Below are 17,829 nucleotides of genomic sequence, written 5' to 3'. Positions count from 1 at the left end.
AGTAGGAGCATGTCTGTGTGTGTGAACATGTATGCGTGCATGTGTGTGTATCTACAATGAGAAAATGAGGTCTACTTCCTAAAGACTAGAGTTGAGACTTCGCTGGTGGTCCAGTGGCTAATACTCCACACTCCCGGTACAGGGGGCTAGTGTTCCAGCCCTGGTCCAGGAACTAAATCCCACACAACGCACCTAAGAGTTTGCATGTCACAACTAAAGATCAAAGGTTAGGACTGCTCGAGCATAAAGGATATGTGACCTATTTAGGGAGCCACAGGAAAATATTAGGAAAGAAACCCATCTATAAAATGTAATTTTGGAAAAATCTAGAGAATGAATTGGTAAGGCTGGAAGCAAGAGGACTAATCCGAAACTAGTGTAATGTCCCTATTGAGAAATGAGTGCTTAGATAGATGCGGCTGTGCAGACAGAAAGGAAGGGAATTATTTAAAAAGAAACTGGACTTCCTCAACTTGGGAAAGAACTGAATACAATGTGAGAGGAAAAGGATTGCTGGCTTTAGAAACTGACTTGTTGGTGATGTCATTTGTTAATGTTGGAAATAAAAAGGAAAAGGGGGTTTAGAGGTGGCAGTGGGAATGACTACCCTTTGAAACATTTAGTTGGAGGATCCTATTGGGGAAGTGCAGTGGACTGTTAGATGTACATAGGTTTGTACCTCGGGAGAGAGGGCTGGGTTGGAGCTGATAAATTTAGGAGTCATGAACATGATACCATAACATTAAGTCAGTAAATGAAAAAGATGAGTGAGTAAAACAGAGACCTAGAATAACTTTTAAAGAAGAGTCCAAGGAAGAGTCCTAGAAAGAGCATTGCAAAGGACGGCCTCAGAGAGTGCGAAAAAAAGATAGCAAGTGTTGTCTAGAAATTCAAAAAACGTGAGCTTTTAAAGTAAAAGCAAAGCTTTCAGGGTTGTTCTCAGGACCAAGTATATTTCTGTTCTTGGGGAAAGCAGTTTTAGGGCTATGATGGTGACTGTGTTCACTTTGGAATAGATAGCACATGAAGGAGATACAAAAAATCAAGAAAGACAAGTTTTGGTTTTGGTTTTAGTTTTTGTTACAGTTGGAAAAGAAACACATGTTTAACTGCTGATAAGAAGTAGATTATAAACGCTGAGAATGTAATAGAAAAAGGGTAATAGGACCATGGTTCCTGAGTTACTGGAAGGAGACAGGATACAGAATATAGATTAGAAAAATAGAAATAGATAGAACGTATAGCCTTGTACACTATTTTAGAGGAAAAGCAGAAGATGGACCTGGATACAGACACTTGCACAGTGCTGGTTTTGTCATTTAGGACATTGTGGGGAACCTTCTCTGTTTCTGCATGGTTTGTTACAGGAAGTGAAATGGGGCAGGGTTTGGGAGTTGGGGTTTGAGGAGAGCGGAAACTGCCTGAAATACCTCATGAAGCAAAACTGACAAGAGACAAGCAGAAACTCCTAATTACTGAGGTCAGATACCATGAATTCAGAGTGGCTCAAATTTCTAAATTTGTGGAATTATTTAAAGAAAGTAAATCACTGACTGATTCTCCCATTTGAACAGGTGGAAAAGGCAAACATCTAAATGCTGACACACTGGGATTGGGCATGATGGACTTAGAGATATTAAAAAAATCTTCAAAGTGATACATCATGAAGAGGGTTATTTTTAAGATTTCATGGTACAACAATTCTTGACGACAAAGTGCAGTGGGAAGTAATGGCTAAAATGAAAGGAAAACCATGGTCTCTCATGATACAGAAGTTAGGGAATTTAGAAATTAAGGTAACGAATGTGTCAACCATACAAACCCTGAAGTCATTTTTGGATGATGCTGTAGGATTCAGGAAGGAGAAAACACGATCCTGATTTTTTAATCTCCAGTGAATAACCTAGGGTGCCAAGAAGCACAATGATAAGAGCAATGAGGTAAGTCAGAGGATGTCTAGCTGGAGGTCATGAGCCTCAAAAAGCACGTTTCATGAAAAGGTATTAGAACAACTATACACAAGTGGCCACTCTGAGGTTTTCAGTTTGCAGCAGAATGATCGACCTCAATCTAAAGAACTGAAGGCAAAATGCTGTACTTGGTGGAAACCCAAGTTTTAGTTAAAATAAGTAGATTAGAATAATAGTTAAAGAGATATATCAAAGATCTAAAGACCAATGAAGGTCTGGGGTCACAATGACAATTTCTGGACTCAATAGAATAGCAGTGATAGGGAAGATGAGCAGAGATTATTGGGATAAGAAGAAGGAAGACCAGAAGCGCTAACACCTTGAGAGGTTAGCAAGAAGAGCAGGGATTTTAGAGATGGTGAGTATATGTAGCCCCAACTTTTCAAATTCACTAAACCTAGAATTTTCCTAATCCTGACTGCAGGGGGCTGGGTGGGGGGTAACTCAAACCTGTGATCACATGCTTCTCTACAAAATACATTTCCTCATCTCTTGGCGAGCACACCACTGTAAGGCAAAGCCACGGGTATGAAAACGGAGGTCATCTGCAGAAGCAAGCACAGGCCTGGAGACTAAGAGATACGCTAATGAACTGAAATTCAACATTTCAGCCTTTGGGTGAGAGCGTCCCCAAGGATGAGGTACGCAGCCAGAAAGTCTCCTTGGCTACGTGGCACTGACCCTCTGAATGCATCCCCAGTCACTACCCAGAGTCTCAGATTGATTCTGGGCCCACAGTGGTCTCAGACTTACAGGCAGAGGAGCAGAGTGATTAAGACATGGATCTACTGCTGTGCTGCCTTTGGGCAGTTATCTTACTTTTTTCACTTTCGATGCTTATCTGTAAAACAGATGTAGCTTCCTCCCTGAGTTGTTGGGAGGATTCAACTAAACAGATCTGAAACACCTAGCACAAAGGTGGAATAGAATATGTGTTCAATAAACGGTGGCTTCTATTATTGCTCCCCTTCCCCTTGACCCAAACAATGTTCTGGCAAGAAGCACACAGAGCTCTTCTGAGACTGCTCACAGGACCTTGCTGAAAGGTGGTGGGGGAAAAACAGAGTCAATTTTAGAATAGGTGTCTCACTTCCTTCACTGAATTTTCCTGGTGCTAAGCCAGTCTTCTCTCCCTGCCTACTCCTGCCTTTAAAAAAAAAAGAAAAAAAAAAAAAGTGCAATCTGGTAGTATTTTGGACCTTGGCACTGGAAATTAACTCTTAATTCCAGGGAGGGACCACACAGTTCTGTATTTTCAGTACCTCATGGGAGAATCTGGTGCACAGCCAGGATTTCAGACCACTGTAGACTAGTCTAGAAAGGCATGAGTGTCTTTGTCAGGATAGCCGTTAGGTGAAAATGACATTCGCAGTGAGCAAGTAGTATCTCACAGATTTCACCTCTAAATAAGGGCGAGTTTGGAATAACCTCTGAAATCATTTGGCTCGGTTGCCAGTTCTTACTTCCAGCTGAACGTCCAGACCAGGTTTATTCTTGGTTTATTCTTTAGCCACAGATCATTTCAGATAATGAAGGTCTACCCAGACTTCTCTACCCCACCCTCTCCCAAATTACTTCACATTCGTGCCTCAATGTCTCTGCTTCTTCTTTGCCTTTGTTTCAAAACCCAAAGCTAAAAATAAAAGTATTTCCTTTTTAGTAGATATTACATCTACACACAGTACATAATTCAAAAAATCTGAACTGCATATAGTGGAAAGTTGATTTCCGTTCCTGTTTCCTAGTCACCTACTCCCACTACTTGGAGACAAGCACTGTTAACCGTTTCTGGAATATCCTTGGCAAGATAAACATATTTTTACATACACATGGAGTGGATTATACCTCTGTTTTGCCTATTTTGCACATTACAATGGGTACTGGAGAATTTTCTATATCAGCATATATAGATAGTTATCATTCTTTATAAGAGCTGTATGTTCTCCAATGTTTGAACAGAACAACATTTTATTTAGTTTCCTTGTTTAAAAAAAAAAAAACCTACCATTTTCAGGTAGCTTTATATATACCGTGAAGGAACAATATTCACACATTATGTTTAAAAAGCAAGACAAGGAGGGGAAATTATGGGACCGCAAGACTAGCAAGAATAGCAGACTGTTTTGTTTTTTTATGAAATATCTGTGACACAGAAACGAATATTTGTGATAGATATAGATTACTATATAGACAGAGTTTTATGAAACAAAATAGAGAAACACCTCTGATCCCATCACCCAACTTAATAAAATAGCACCTATAACTTCGAGGCTCCCTGTCTGCTCCTGTCCATTCTATCTCCCAGCCTCTGCTTCTCTTTACCATTTCATTACATACTTATTGAATTTTATAGAATCATACTGCATATTTTTTGTGACTTGCTTCTTTTATTTATCCTTTTCTAGGATTCAACCTTTCTGACATATGTAGTTTGAATGCATTCATTTTCACTGCAATGTAATGTCCAATTCACGGACACTGGACAATTTCATTATCCATTTCTCAGCAATGAATGTTTGCATTCCTTGCAGGGTTTTGTTTTTACTATTATTAGCAATGCTGCTTATACATGATTCCTTGTATAAGGATTCCTTGTGTTCCTTGTATAAATGAGCAAACATTTCTCCAGTGCATATGCTAGAACTGAATGTGCTCATATTCAATTTATAAGATAAAACCAATTGTACCAATTTATACTCTATAGTTTCAGTGTCCCCATGGTCCTACATCTTGTCAAAATTTGCTATTGTCATACTTCAAATATTTATCAATGTATTGAACATATTATAGTACTTCATTGACTATCAATATGAACTAGAGCATCTTTTATATATTAAAATATACAACCAAACAAAATATTTTTATATATTTACTGAGCATTTCTATTTCTTCCATGAAATACCAGTTTGTATCTTTCATCCCCTTTTCCATTATTTCCTCTACTGTGAAATTTTTTTTTTCAGATTTTGCCTATTTTGATTGGTTTAATATTTCATTTATTTGGAATAGTACTCCAGTTTTCAATTTAATGTATAATATGACCAAAAAAATCTTCTGGCATGTGGATTGCATTTTTTCCTATATTAAATCTTTTGATGAAAAGAAATTGATAACTTTAATGGAGTCAAATTTATCAAACTTTTCTTTTATGCTTTGCACTTTGTAAATGTTATTTAAGAAATCTTTTCCTACCTGAAGACTATAAAGAAATTACTCTACATTTTCTTCCAAGTTCCTAAGTTTTCTTTTCCATTTAAATTATCAGCACATAGTAAGTTCATTCATGCACACACAGATAGGTATATAGACAGACAGATGGATAGAGAGAGAGTTGTTTACGGAATAAGACACGTTTTCTTCCCTGATGCTCAGTGCCCACCTCATCACTGATCAAATATTCACACCCTCATCATGCTGTTCCTCGACTATCAAATTTCTGGTATCTATTGGCCTCTCCTTGTGCCAAGACCAGTATCATATTCTCTGCAGATTATAATGAATCTTTATATTTTATAAAGCCTATCTTCCCACTTCATCCCACTTGAAGAATTTTCCGTCACTCTTGGCTCTTTGCACTTCCATGTAAATTTTTAAATTAATTTTTCCCATTTCCTCATAAGTTCTGTTGGATTTTAGTCAGAAATGCGGTCTCTGTGATATTGATATTTTTTAAATATGTTGAAATTTGCTTTACAGCCAAATATATGTCAATATATATACATCATCTATGTGCATTTGGGAGAAAAAAGTTAGTATACCTCAGTGTTACAGAAGTTGATGCATACCCACTGTATAAATATAGGAGTTTTTTTCCTTTAGTTTCTATGCGTTTACTGGTATTTCTTTTCCTGCTTAATCTCTCAATTACTGAGTAAGTTTGCTAAAGCTTCTCACTGTGAAGATGGATTTGTCAATATCTCCTTATAGTTACATCAGTTTTTGTTTTATATATTTTCAAGCTATTCCATCAGTTATGTACACATTTAGAATTATTATATCTTTCTGTTAACTATGAGTAACTCTTTTTTTCCCTTCTAATGCTTTTTCCATAAAATACATTTAGTTGCTACTATTATAACTATATAAATTTCTCTTGGTTAGTATTTACACAATATATCTTTTCTGTTTCTTTGTTTTCATCCTTTTATTATCCTTAAAGTTGAAGTCTGTCTTGCACAGAGCTGAATTTGTCTTGTTATCAAGTGTGACAGCTTGATTCTTTTTTGTAAGAGTTCAATTAATTTACATTAATTATTAGCAATTTTTACTCATGCATACAATGATATTTTTTTCTATTTGTTTTGTCTATGTCGTTTTTCTCCCTTCTTTTGAAATAACTTAATCTTTTCTCATTCTATATTTTTTCCCTCTACTGATTTAGAAGATATGCATTTTATCCTTTTCATGGTTACTACTGAAACGTTTAAAATAAAATCTTTACGCCTCACTCCACCTCAGGGCCACTTTGTTGCACAACCCCACACGGTGAAGCACAGGAGAAGCCCAGCCCCACACTCTAAAATCTTTAACAATAAAAGAATCTTTAAAAGCTTTAACCCCATTGAATAGTTGAAAAACTATTTTTGCCCTATGTTTTAGTTTTCTCTATATTTTTAATCTTACATATTAGATATTTTTATTATTTTTTATTCAATCAATGTTTGCTACAATTTATCCACATTTTTAATTTCTTTTACTTTTCCTTCTTTCTTGAATCTCAGACCTTCATTTCAAGATTCTTTTTCCCTTCAGTGCATCCTTTAAGCAATACTTTAGTGAGATCTTTCTTTTTTATAATAAGTACTGACTTTTATATTTGAAAAAAAAAAAGTTTCATGCTCATTCTTGAGAGTTTTGATATATAAATTTAATATTTACAGTTATATTCCCTAAACACTTTGAAAATATTAATATAATTCTACTGTTAACCATCTATCTCCATCATTACCGTGGAACCTAGCTGAGAGTCTAATTGTTCCGTTGTAGGTAATCTGTCTTTTTAACTGGGCTCTTCCATGATTACTACTATTGTTGCTGTTAACTTTATTTGCAGAGCTGTTTTATGTTTACAGAAAAATTGAACAGCAAAAGAATTCCCACATACCCCTCACCATCTCCATGACCAACCAGTTTCCCCTAGTTTTAACATTTAGCACTAATGTGGGATGGGTTTCCCAGGTGGCTCAGTGGGTAAAGAACCCACCTGCCAATGCAGGAGATGTGGGTTCCATCCCTGGGTTGGGAAAATCCCCTGGAGAAGAAAATGTCAACCCACTCCAGCATTCTTGCCTGGGAAATCCCATGGACAGAAAGCTTGGGGGGCCACAGTGCATGGGGTCACAAAAGAGTTGGACGTGACGTAACAACTAAACTACAACTCGTGTGGTATGTATGCTACAATCAATGAGCCAAGGCAGTGCATTAATATGAACCAAAGTGCATAGTTTATATTAGGGTACATTCTTCCTGCTGTGTATTGTACAGAGTTTCGTAAATGTACAATGACTTGTCTCCAGCGTAACAATATCACCCAAAATCGCTCCACTGCCCTGAACATGCCCTGTGCTCCCTCCCTTCCTACCCTTGGTGAACACTGATCTTTTTACTATCTTCACAGTTTTGACTTTTCCAGAAAGTCACGTAGTTAGAATCACAGTATGTCGTCTTTTCAAATTGGCTTCTTCCACACAAAACTCAGCTTTTAAGGTTCCTCCCTGTCTTTTCATGGCTTGACAGCCTGAGGTCTGTGGGGCCTCCTTACAAATTCACCTAAGTTGCAAGCATACCTCTAAAGTAAGCTTCTATTTAAAAAAAAATTTTTTTAATGTAATTGAAGTATGAAGTGAAGTGAAATCGCTCAGTTGTGTCCGACTCTTTGCAACCCCATGGACTGTAACCTATCAGGCTCCTCTGTCCATGGGATTTTCCAGGCAATAGCACTGGAGTGGATTGCCATTTCCTCCTCCAGCGGATGTTCCCGACCCAGGGATCGAACCCAGGTCTCCTGCATTGTAGACAGACGCTTTACCATCTGAGCCCCAGGGAATTGAAGTACAGTTGATTTAAAATGTCACGTTAGTTTCAGGTGTGTAGCACAGTGATTCAGCTAAACATACATACTTTTTTTGGATTTTTTTTTTTAGATTGGTTATCTATTTTATATATAGTAGTGTGTGTGTGTGTGTGTGTGTGTGTGTGTGTGTGTGTGTGTTGTGTCCAACTCTTTGTGACTCTTTGGACTGTAGCTCGCCAGCTCCTTTGTCCATGGGATTCTCCAAACAAGAATACTGGAGTAGGTCGCCATGCCCTTCTCCAGGAGATCTTCCCAACCCAGGAATCGAACCCAAGTCTCCTGTGTCTCCCGCAAGGCAGGCAGATTCTTCACCCAATGAGCCATCGGAGAAGCTCAAATATAGCAGTATGGATATGTTAACCCACAAGCCAAAGAAAGACAAATATACGATGTCACTTACATGTGGAATCAAAAAAAATGATACAAATGAACTTATTTGCAAAACAAAAATAGACCCACAGACATAGAAATCAAATTTATGGTTGCCAAAAGGGAAAGGAGGGGTAAGAATAAGTGAGGGGTGGGATTAACATATGCATGCTTCTATTTTCTTGGAGGAAACAGTCTATTTTCATGGGAGGAAAGACTATCCTCCCTGATGGTAGAACACTGACCCTGCCCCTTGTGCATCAGCTATCAGACTACTGTACTAAGGAACATTTAAGTCTTTTCCTGGCGTGCCGTAATGCTACAGTAGCTACTACACTGGCTGCAACAGACTCTCTTAGAAACCCAAGAGCACTACTGTCTACTTCTGTTAGTTCAATTTAAAAATCTTACCTATTTCCCATCTGTCCCTGTCAATGGACAACGGGTTATTTTCCAATACACCTGACCATGTGATAAAATCATATACAATAGAGTCATTCTTATCCTAAAGGAAATCAGTCCTGAAAATTCATTGGAAGGACTGATGCTAAAGCTGAAACTCTAGTACTTCAGCCACCTGATGCAAAAAGCTGGATCACTGGAATTGACCCTGACGCTGAGAAAGATTGAAGGCAGGAAGAAAGAGAAGGGGAAGACAGAGGATTGAGATGGTTGGATGGCATCACCGACTCAAATGGACATGAGTTTGAGTAGACTCCAGGAGTTGGTGGTGGACAGGGAGGCCTGGCGTGCTGCAGCCCATGGGGTCGCAAAGAGTCAGACACAACTCAGCAACTGAACTGACTAAAATAAGATTATCTTCAAATGTTTGATTGACCAAAATCTCACTACAATTTTCACCAATCTATGGTATTACCTTCATTCTAATATTGTTTCCATAGCTGTTATTCAAAGCCAGTCACCCTCAAGGCAGTGTTAGTATTATTTGAGAAGCACAAATAAAGATTTCCCAGCTGAAAAATTTCCTTCCCACTAAGCTGCCACTAGGGAAGGAAAGAAATTAACATTTATTGAGTTTCTTCTAAATGTGAAGCACTCTCATAAAAAGTTATCTCATTTAATCCTCGCAACACCCTGCAAGATGGGTATCATAATCTAAATTTTGACACGTGGGGACACTAAAAGCTGCCAGTTTCCTCTGAAGGGAAGGGATTCTGCCCTTTGTTATTTCTTCAGAACAGCCCAGCAGTGGACCCAACAGAGGGACTCAACAAAAGGTCAACTGGATAAATGAGACTTGAAAAGTCTAAAAAAGAAAAAACTGAGGTCAAAAACTTTCTAGAAACCAAGGAAAAATGCAAACCCCATACTGATTCCAAATTCCTGTTGCTGCTGCTGCTAAGTCGTGTCAGTCTTGTCCGACTGTGCAACCCCATGGACTGTAGGCCGCCAGGCTCCTCTGTCCATGAAATTCTCCAGGCAAGAATATTGGAGTGGATTGCCATTTCCTTCTCCAGGGGAATCTTCCCAACCCAGGGATCGAACCCGGGTCTCCATCTTTGGAGGCAGATGTTTTACAATCAGCCACTAGGGAAGCCCCAACCTTTATTAAGAGCCTAAATTAATGTGCACCCCTGATAGCTCAGTTGGTAAAGAATCCACCTGCAATGTGGGAGACCTGGGTTCGATCTCTGGGTTGGGAAGATCCCCTGGAGAAGGGAAAGGCTACCCATTCCAGTATTCTGGCCCAGAGAATTCCATGGACTGTATAGTCCGTGAGAAGAGTCAGACACAACTGAGCGACTTTCACATACACACACACAAATTATGACTTCCCTGAAAAAAAAAAAAAAAGACTTCCCTGACAGTCCAGTGGTTAAGACTCTGTGCTTCCACTGTAGGGGGCATTGGTTCAATCCCAAATAGGGAAACAAAGATCTCATGCATACCACCCAGCCAAAAAAAAAGGGCAAAAAAACCCTAAATTACATGAGGTGCTAAGATTGCGCTACTTGAAAAAACTTACATCATGGTATAACTCAAACGTTGAAAAAAAGTATATGCTCTGCATTTTAATCAGTACCAGGGACACAGTTGGGATACAGGAATATTACTTCCCTTTTCCTATCTGAATAGAGCCACATTAGACCTTTCTAGAGCCAGTTCTCTCTTGGATCGTCCAGACCACAGACATCACTGACATCTCACATGTGGGGCTAACACGTCTATGCATTTTCTTGGCTTGAACCTATAGCAGGACTTTCCAAGACTGCATTCTGTTCTTCTAATTGTGTGCCCATCACTATGGTATTATTTGAAAGAAGAACCAGACGAAAAGCAACATTTGGCGTACATTTAGCATGCGGCAGACCTGGACCTAGCCACCCAGCTAAGCGTGGAGGACTTGGAATCCAGTCCAGCGCTCCTGGATTTCCATTTCAAAATAAGTTAAAAATAAAGAAAGGTGAGAGGCAGGGAGTAAAACTGATTAGCATTCCAACCGAAGATAAACCATATTTCTGTTACATCAATGAAATCTAAATGCAGAGTCAAGTGGGAAAAGAAATAGAGAAGGAAAAGGAAACAGGGGAGAAGACACTCTTTCCTAACTTTTCACTTACTGACTCCATCACAGCCCAAAATTGCACGAACCCACTGAGCTCTTCAAATCTATCCTTCTACTCAGCTTGCATACTTCTAACATCTTTTCACACACAAGTGCTCCCAGCAACTTTCCCTGTTACTGGTACAATGGGCTGCTTGGAATTGGCCTTCCAATCATAGAAGGATCTACCCAAACCAGAGTGCATAAAATAGACCCCAATTCTAATGAGCCCTAAGGAGATTACTGAAAATCTTTTTTGCTCCCAATTTTGCTTGTAAACATGTCATTGTACTCCCAGAAGAAAGGTATTTTGCCAATAGCATCTAGAATACATCACCAACAGGGTCAGTACAGTGCATCTGCCTGGAATGAGTCCCCTGGGCCACTGGCTGGGGCTCCACCAGACGGTCTCAAGGCACCCAGGTGCCTGGTCCGGAGAGAGGTCAGCCTCAGCCCCTGGAGCTAAGCTGGCACTCAGTGGACAAATCACTTTCAGGTAAGAAGTGAAGATCCTTCCCTCACCTCCTCCTTCTCCACTGCATATACACTTAAGTATTCATTTTCTATCTCTGATGTAATGAATAACCACAAACCCGGTGGTTTAAAATAACACAAGTTTCTCATCTCACAGTTCTAGCAATCAACAGTCTGAAATCCTTTTTTCCTAGATTAAATCATGGTGTGAGTAAGCCTGCATTCCTTCTGGAAAATCTAGAGGAAAACCTGTTTTTTTGACTTTTCCCACCTCTCAAAGCCACATACATTCCTTGGCTTGTAGCCCTTTCCTTCATCTTCAAGGCCAAGAGAGTACTATCATTTCTCCCTTCTGACCCCTGCTTAATCCTCACATCTTGTCCACAATACCCCTGGCCATCATCTCCAGTTCTTCTCATAGTCTATGATGAGCTTAGTCACTTAGCCATGTCTGACTCTTTGCGGCCCCATGAAGCCCACCAGGCTCCTCTGTCCATGAGAGTCTCCAGGCAAGAACACTGGAGTGGGTTGCCATGCCCTCCTCCAGAGGATCTTCCTGACCCAGGGATCGAACCCAGGTCTTCTGCCTTGCAGGCAACTTCTTTGTTGTCTGAGCCACCAGAGAAGCTCATCATCTACGACACACCCCACTAAATGGTTACTTCAGACAACTGTGGCAGGATATACAAAAGGGAGCGTTCAACTGCTGAAGCCCACACACCTGGTACCCCATGCTCCACTGCAATGCAAGGCCACCGCAATGAGAAACCTGTGCACCACAAGCAGAGAGGAACCCCCACCTGCCACAGAAAAGCCTGCACACCAATGAAGACCCGGTATAGCCATAAACCAATCAATAAATAAAACTTTTTTTAAAGGGGGTGGGGGAGTGTTGATCAGTGTGGTTCAAATCACGACAGCCAGGCCATAGGCTTTCTTCAAGCATGAGGTTGATACCACCCCACGTGGAATCACGAGCTTTATGGATGTGCAATCATCCAAAATCCCTCTTACCAGGCATGAGGTGAGGGCAAGTAAGTGCTATCCTTCTCTCACAAAAGGGGGATGGTAGTAGTAGCATTAGCTGCTCAGCTGAGTTCAACTCTTTGTGAACCTATGGACTGTAACCTGCCAGGCTTCTCTGACCATGGGGCTTCTTCAGGCAAGAATACTGGAGCGGGTTGCCATTCCCTTCCCCAGGGGATCTTCCCAACCCAGGGATTGAACCAGGGTCTCCTACATTGCAGGTGGATTCTTTATCATCTGAGTCATCAGGAAATACAAGTCACAAAAATAACTTGTGTACTTGGGACTTGTATACTTTCTTTCTCCAAAGAAAACCTGCAATTTCCCAATAAACCTCCAGCTGCATCAGCTTTTAACAGTGGCCCACCTAAAGCAAGAGTAAAGGAAAAAGCTTTTTTTTTTTTTTTTACAACTCCTTTGCAAGTTTAACACAAGGAAAAATGAGGGAATTGTCACATAGATGATCTTGATCCTCAGCAGAAGCCTGAAGGAAAGGAGTTCCATTTTAACATCCTGTCATATTCAGTCAGTTCTGCTAGGATGCTACATACGTGCTCCTAAAAATCACCACATAAAAACCTCAGGGCTTAAGGGTTTATGGACATAATATTCAAAAACTTTTTCAGCGACACATTTAAAAAAGTAGAACTCTAATAAATATAGGAGCGCAGTTTTTCACTTGTTAAATGGTTAAGAAATACATAAATGGGTTGCAATAAATATGACACTTTACCTTGAAAAGCCTTATGGTGTGCTTGTGGACACAGGCATCAGAAAGATCGCAACTTGTGAGTTACTGTGAAGTGGTGAAAGGAGAGTCACCAGGAGAGAAAGGAAAGGAGGGGACTCAGATGGAAGGATGGACTCCAAAGGTTAACGGTGTGACTTGTAACAGTGCAGTGAATGCAGGTAGCTGGCAGAGGTTTGAGGTGGGTGGGTGGGTAGGTGTGTGTGTGTGGGTGGGTGTGGGTAGGTGTGTGTGTGTGTGTGTGGGAGGGTGGGTGGGTGTGGGTAGGTGTGTGTGTGTGTGTGGGAGGGTGGGTGGGTGGGTGTGGGTGGGTGTGGGTGTGGGTGTGTGTTTCTGCTCTGTGCATTCCTTGCTGGCTAGGCTTAGCTGAACGCAGTTTCCTGTGTTTGCCTAGTGTTTCTTGTGGATGAAATCATGCATAAGCAAATATGAGATTCCTGTTATGCTCGAATTATTCTCTGATACATCCGTTGTGTTGGAACAAATTTGCATTTTCAAAACAAGCATTATAGCAAAACTGAACATATTTGTGTATGAGTGCTCTGATAAGATCCTCCTAAGGGAGATAAGCCAAAGGATAGTAGCTTATCAAACTATTACACACAAGTTGTTTTCACTTTTCGGGCATCTCTGGGTATTACTGGACAGATGGTGAGAACTAAAAATCATTCCCCTACATTAAAGGTAAAATGGAGAAGAGAGTGGGAAGATGTCTCAGGGGGACGCAAGAGGAAATGGAAGCAAGGAAGCAGTCTATCACAATATGAAGTAAACTTCCACTGAATTCCTGGTCCAAAAGCCTCTACCTACATGCTGTATGTATCATTCCAACCATATGACACTCTGGAAAAAGCAAAACTATGGAGACAGTGGGACGTCCCAAGTAGTCCAATGGCTAAGACTCTGAGTGCCCAAGGCAGGGGGGCCTGGCTTCCATCCGTGGTAGGGGAACTACATCCCACATGCCACAATTAAAACTCACTGCAGCCAAAGAAAATAAATAAGCAAATAACTATGTAGGCAATAAAGGGGGGCTTCCCAGTGGCTCAATGGGAAAGAACCCACCTATAAAGCAGGAGACATGGGTTCGAACTCTAGGCTAGGAAGATCCCGTGAAGAAAGGAATGGCTATGCACTCCAGTATTCTTGCCTGGAGAATCCCATGGACAGAGGAGCCTGGTGGGCTACAGTCCATGGGGTTGTCAAGAGTCAGACATGATTTAGCAACTGAACAACGACCACAGGAAGAAGGTCAGTGGTTGCCAGGGTTTAGGTAAGATGAGTAAGCAGAGCTCAGAGAAATTTTTAGGGCAGGGAAGCTATTCTTCATGACACCACAACAGCAGATACCTATCATCACACATTTGTCAAAACCCATAGAATGTACAACAGCAAAAGTGAACCCTAACGTCAACTGTGAGCTTTAGGTAACAATGACGTGTCAATGTAGGTCCATCAAGTTATCGGAAATGTACCACTCTGCTGGGGAATCTTGATGGTGGGGGAGGCTGTGCGTGTGAGGGTGTCAGGGGGATATATGGGAAAATCTCTATTTTCTGCTTAATTATGCTGCTAACCTAAAATGGTTCTAAAGAATAAAGTCCATTTAAAAAAAAAAAAATCCTTCCTCTGAAAAGAACTTAAATGTAGCCATTACAAATATGTGTGGAGTATGAGTTCAATGCAGCTACTAGTTGTCAACAGAAAAGCCTTAAGACTTTCTCAAGCAATACTGTTCTGCCATAGAGCTTTTCCAACCTGTGTTTCTCAGTCATAGCACCCTGAAGAGAAGTGGAGAGCATCCAAAGAGGGAATCAGATTCACATTTCTTACTCTGATCAGGCACAAGCTCCTGCTGCATGTAACTTGTACGTCTGAACCAGTTTATCCTGAGAACTAACAAGAGGCACTAGTTTTTGCATTCGGCATAATGTTGACTGCGAGGACTTGCCTGGTGACTCGAAGGATAAAGAATCCACCTGTAAAGCAGGCAACCAGGGTTCCATTCCTGGGTTGGGAAGATCCTCTGGAGAAGGGAATGGCAACCCACTCCATTACTGTTGCCTGGAGAATTCCATGGGCAGAGGTGCCTGGCGGGTTGCAGTCCATAGGGCCTCAAAGAGTCGGGCACGACTGAGTAACACTTTTCACTTAATGCTGACTGCAGAGAGGCAGGTAAGTGCTCTAAGGGATTACAGTGAGCAAGCCCAGAAGAAAGCATGTCCATATGAGGATTTGCTTTGCAAAAAGGAAGGTGAGAAGGAAAGTACAGCGCAGGGCTTAGAAACAGAGGCCTAATCTAGTTACAGCTAATGGGGAGAGATCCCGGGGCTAGGCTAGGAGAGTAGGTCCTGGATGAGAGAGAAAGTGGTGTTCTGAGTGCAGAACTCATGCTGCTGCCTCCAGTGCCTTTGTCTCATCATCTTAACAACCACAATGGCAATATATTCTCTTGCTCTTAATTTTTCCCAGAGAGCACAGGGCCTCCCCTCTTCCCAACCCCTCATCCCCTCTTCTTCCCTGCCATCACTTCCAACATCCCTAGTTCAGTTCAGTCGCTCAGTCGTGTCCGACTCTTTGTGACCCCATGGACTGCAGCACACCAGGCTTCCCCGTCCCTCACCGACTCCCGGAGCTAACCGGTAGCTGGGTACTGAGTTGAACTCCAATATCCCTAACCTTGCTGCTATTGGACATGGGACCTGTTTTAGCTACTTATTCCTAGACTTCTAAGCCATCCTGTTATTATTTAAGGCGTAGTTGTCACAAAAATAGATGCAGAGTTAAGGAATCATAAATTAAAAAATACATATATGACTTAGGGGGCATAAATTGGGAGGCTGGGATTGACATATACACACTACTATATAAAAGATAACTAATAAGAGCCTGCTGTATAGCACAGGGAACTCTATTAGGTGCTCTGTAAATACCAATATGGGAATGGAGTCTAGAAGAGAGTGGATATATGTATATGCATGGCTGACTCGCTTTGCTGTACAGCAGAAACTAACACAACATTGTAAATCAACTGTACTCCAATAAAAAGTTTCTAAAAACTAAAATAAAAACAAAGAACATGAAAAAATACATAAGAATTCTTTCACCTTATATAATTATAATTGCTTTTTAAATTTTGCTTTTAATTGCTTATTCATGCTTAAATTACAAGGTTTTAGTGTTAATTCCGTAATTCCTTAGGCACATTATCAAATTCCAAAGCTAAAACTGCTTTCCTCAATTTGGTGCAAACTTTTTCAGAGGCAAACCTGCCCTGCACTGCCAGGAGAATATTTTTATTTTTAGCCTTTATTTATCTCACTTAGAACGAGTAAGCTTACATTTCACTACTGAATTAATAATACTCCAGTCAACTATTAATTGACCTGCTTAAAAGGTGCTGCCTCAAATCCCACTAGGATGTTACACAAACCAGGATACATATAATTTATTACTTTTCTATACACCAAAAATCTTGACCTCCAAAACATATTTATTGTAAGCGTACGGGTGAGAAGGAATTGAAAACCTGCATGATTTTCAAAGTTTTCCTGTCGTCCAGGAAACGTAACGCTAGGTTTTAGTGCAGCTGCTGGAGAAACTGCTGGCTGAGGCCAGGTGGGTTCTTTCTGAGCACTTGGCTACACGTAATTCCCAACACGCTGTGCAAATGCGTGTGAGCAGATGACCAGAGGACTATGATGTGAAGAGACACGTGATGCCGCTCTTTCATGCAGTTAAGGTCACATCTCCCGCTCCGGACTTCAGCTTTTTCTTACCCACTTTGTTCCCACTAACCTGAAACTGAGTTGGAAGCCATGTCCCAAGCGATGCCAGAGACACTTTGCTAGCCACAAGTGTGCGTGACTCTGTGGAGCAGAGACCACTTATTCAGCAAGCACTGTTACCTAAAGAAAAAGGAAACTTTCTCCACTATTTAATCCACAGTATCTTGGGCTTATCTTTGTTACAACACTTAACTGCTACACAACAGCCTAAACCCAGACATCACCAATTTGAAATTAGCATGTTGGTTTCACTGTTTCTATTTAAAATGTGTATACAAATATTTGAGTGGGTTTCTTTATTTAAATAAGATGCCCTTTCAGCTCACTGGTTTTTTTCCCTCTTATTGAATCTTAATTAGCATGCAAAACAATTAGCTGGTCAGCATTGGCCCAAATTGACTAAACTGTTTTCCTTCCCTTTGTTTCCAGTCATTTAATAGTAAGCTTCTTAACTACCAACTTTCTCAAACACTGTTTGTTTCTCTCAGATAATGTAAGGAGCAGCCCTCAAGGTTGTCTCTGTATAGATTTCAGTAGAAGGAAAAGACAAAAAGAATCATAAGTCTCTTTTTAAAAAGATCTTTCTAAAGGGGATAAACATATACAAAATATATGCTTATAAACTCTGGGAATTCATTTTATTGATTCTTTAGGATTCTTGAATTTCTAATCAGTCTAGCCTTGATCCATTCACTAGCTTTTCATTAATATTCTAAACATGCTAACCAAGACACTGAAACTCTATCCAATCAAATCAGACTGTCAGGAACATACTGATAGACCTCTAGACGAGCCAGACAGCAAATCCTCAGCTA

Source organism: Ovis aries, chromosome 26 (genome assembly GCF_016772045.2).
Source record: "Ovis aries strain OAR_USU_Benz2616 breed Rambouillet chromosome 26, ARS-UI_Ramb_v3.0, whole genome shotgun sequence".
In the NCBI taxonomy this organism is placed as follows: domain Eukaryota; kingdom Metazoa; phylum Chordata; class Mammalia; order Artiodactyla; family Bovidae; genus Ovis; species Ovis aries.
The sequence above is the reverse complement of the archived record's forward strand: the minus strand, read 5'-3'. Positions refer to the sequence as shown.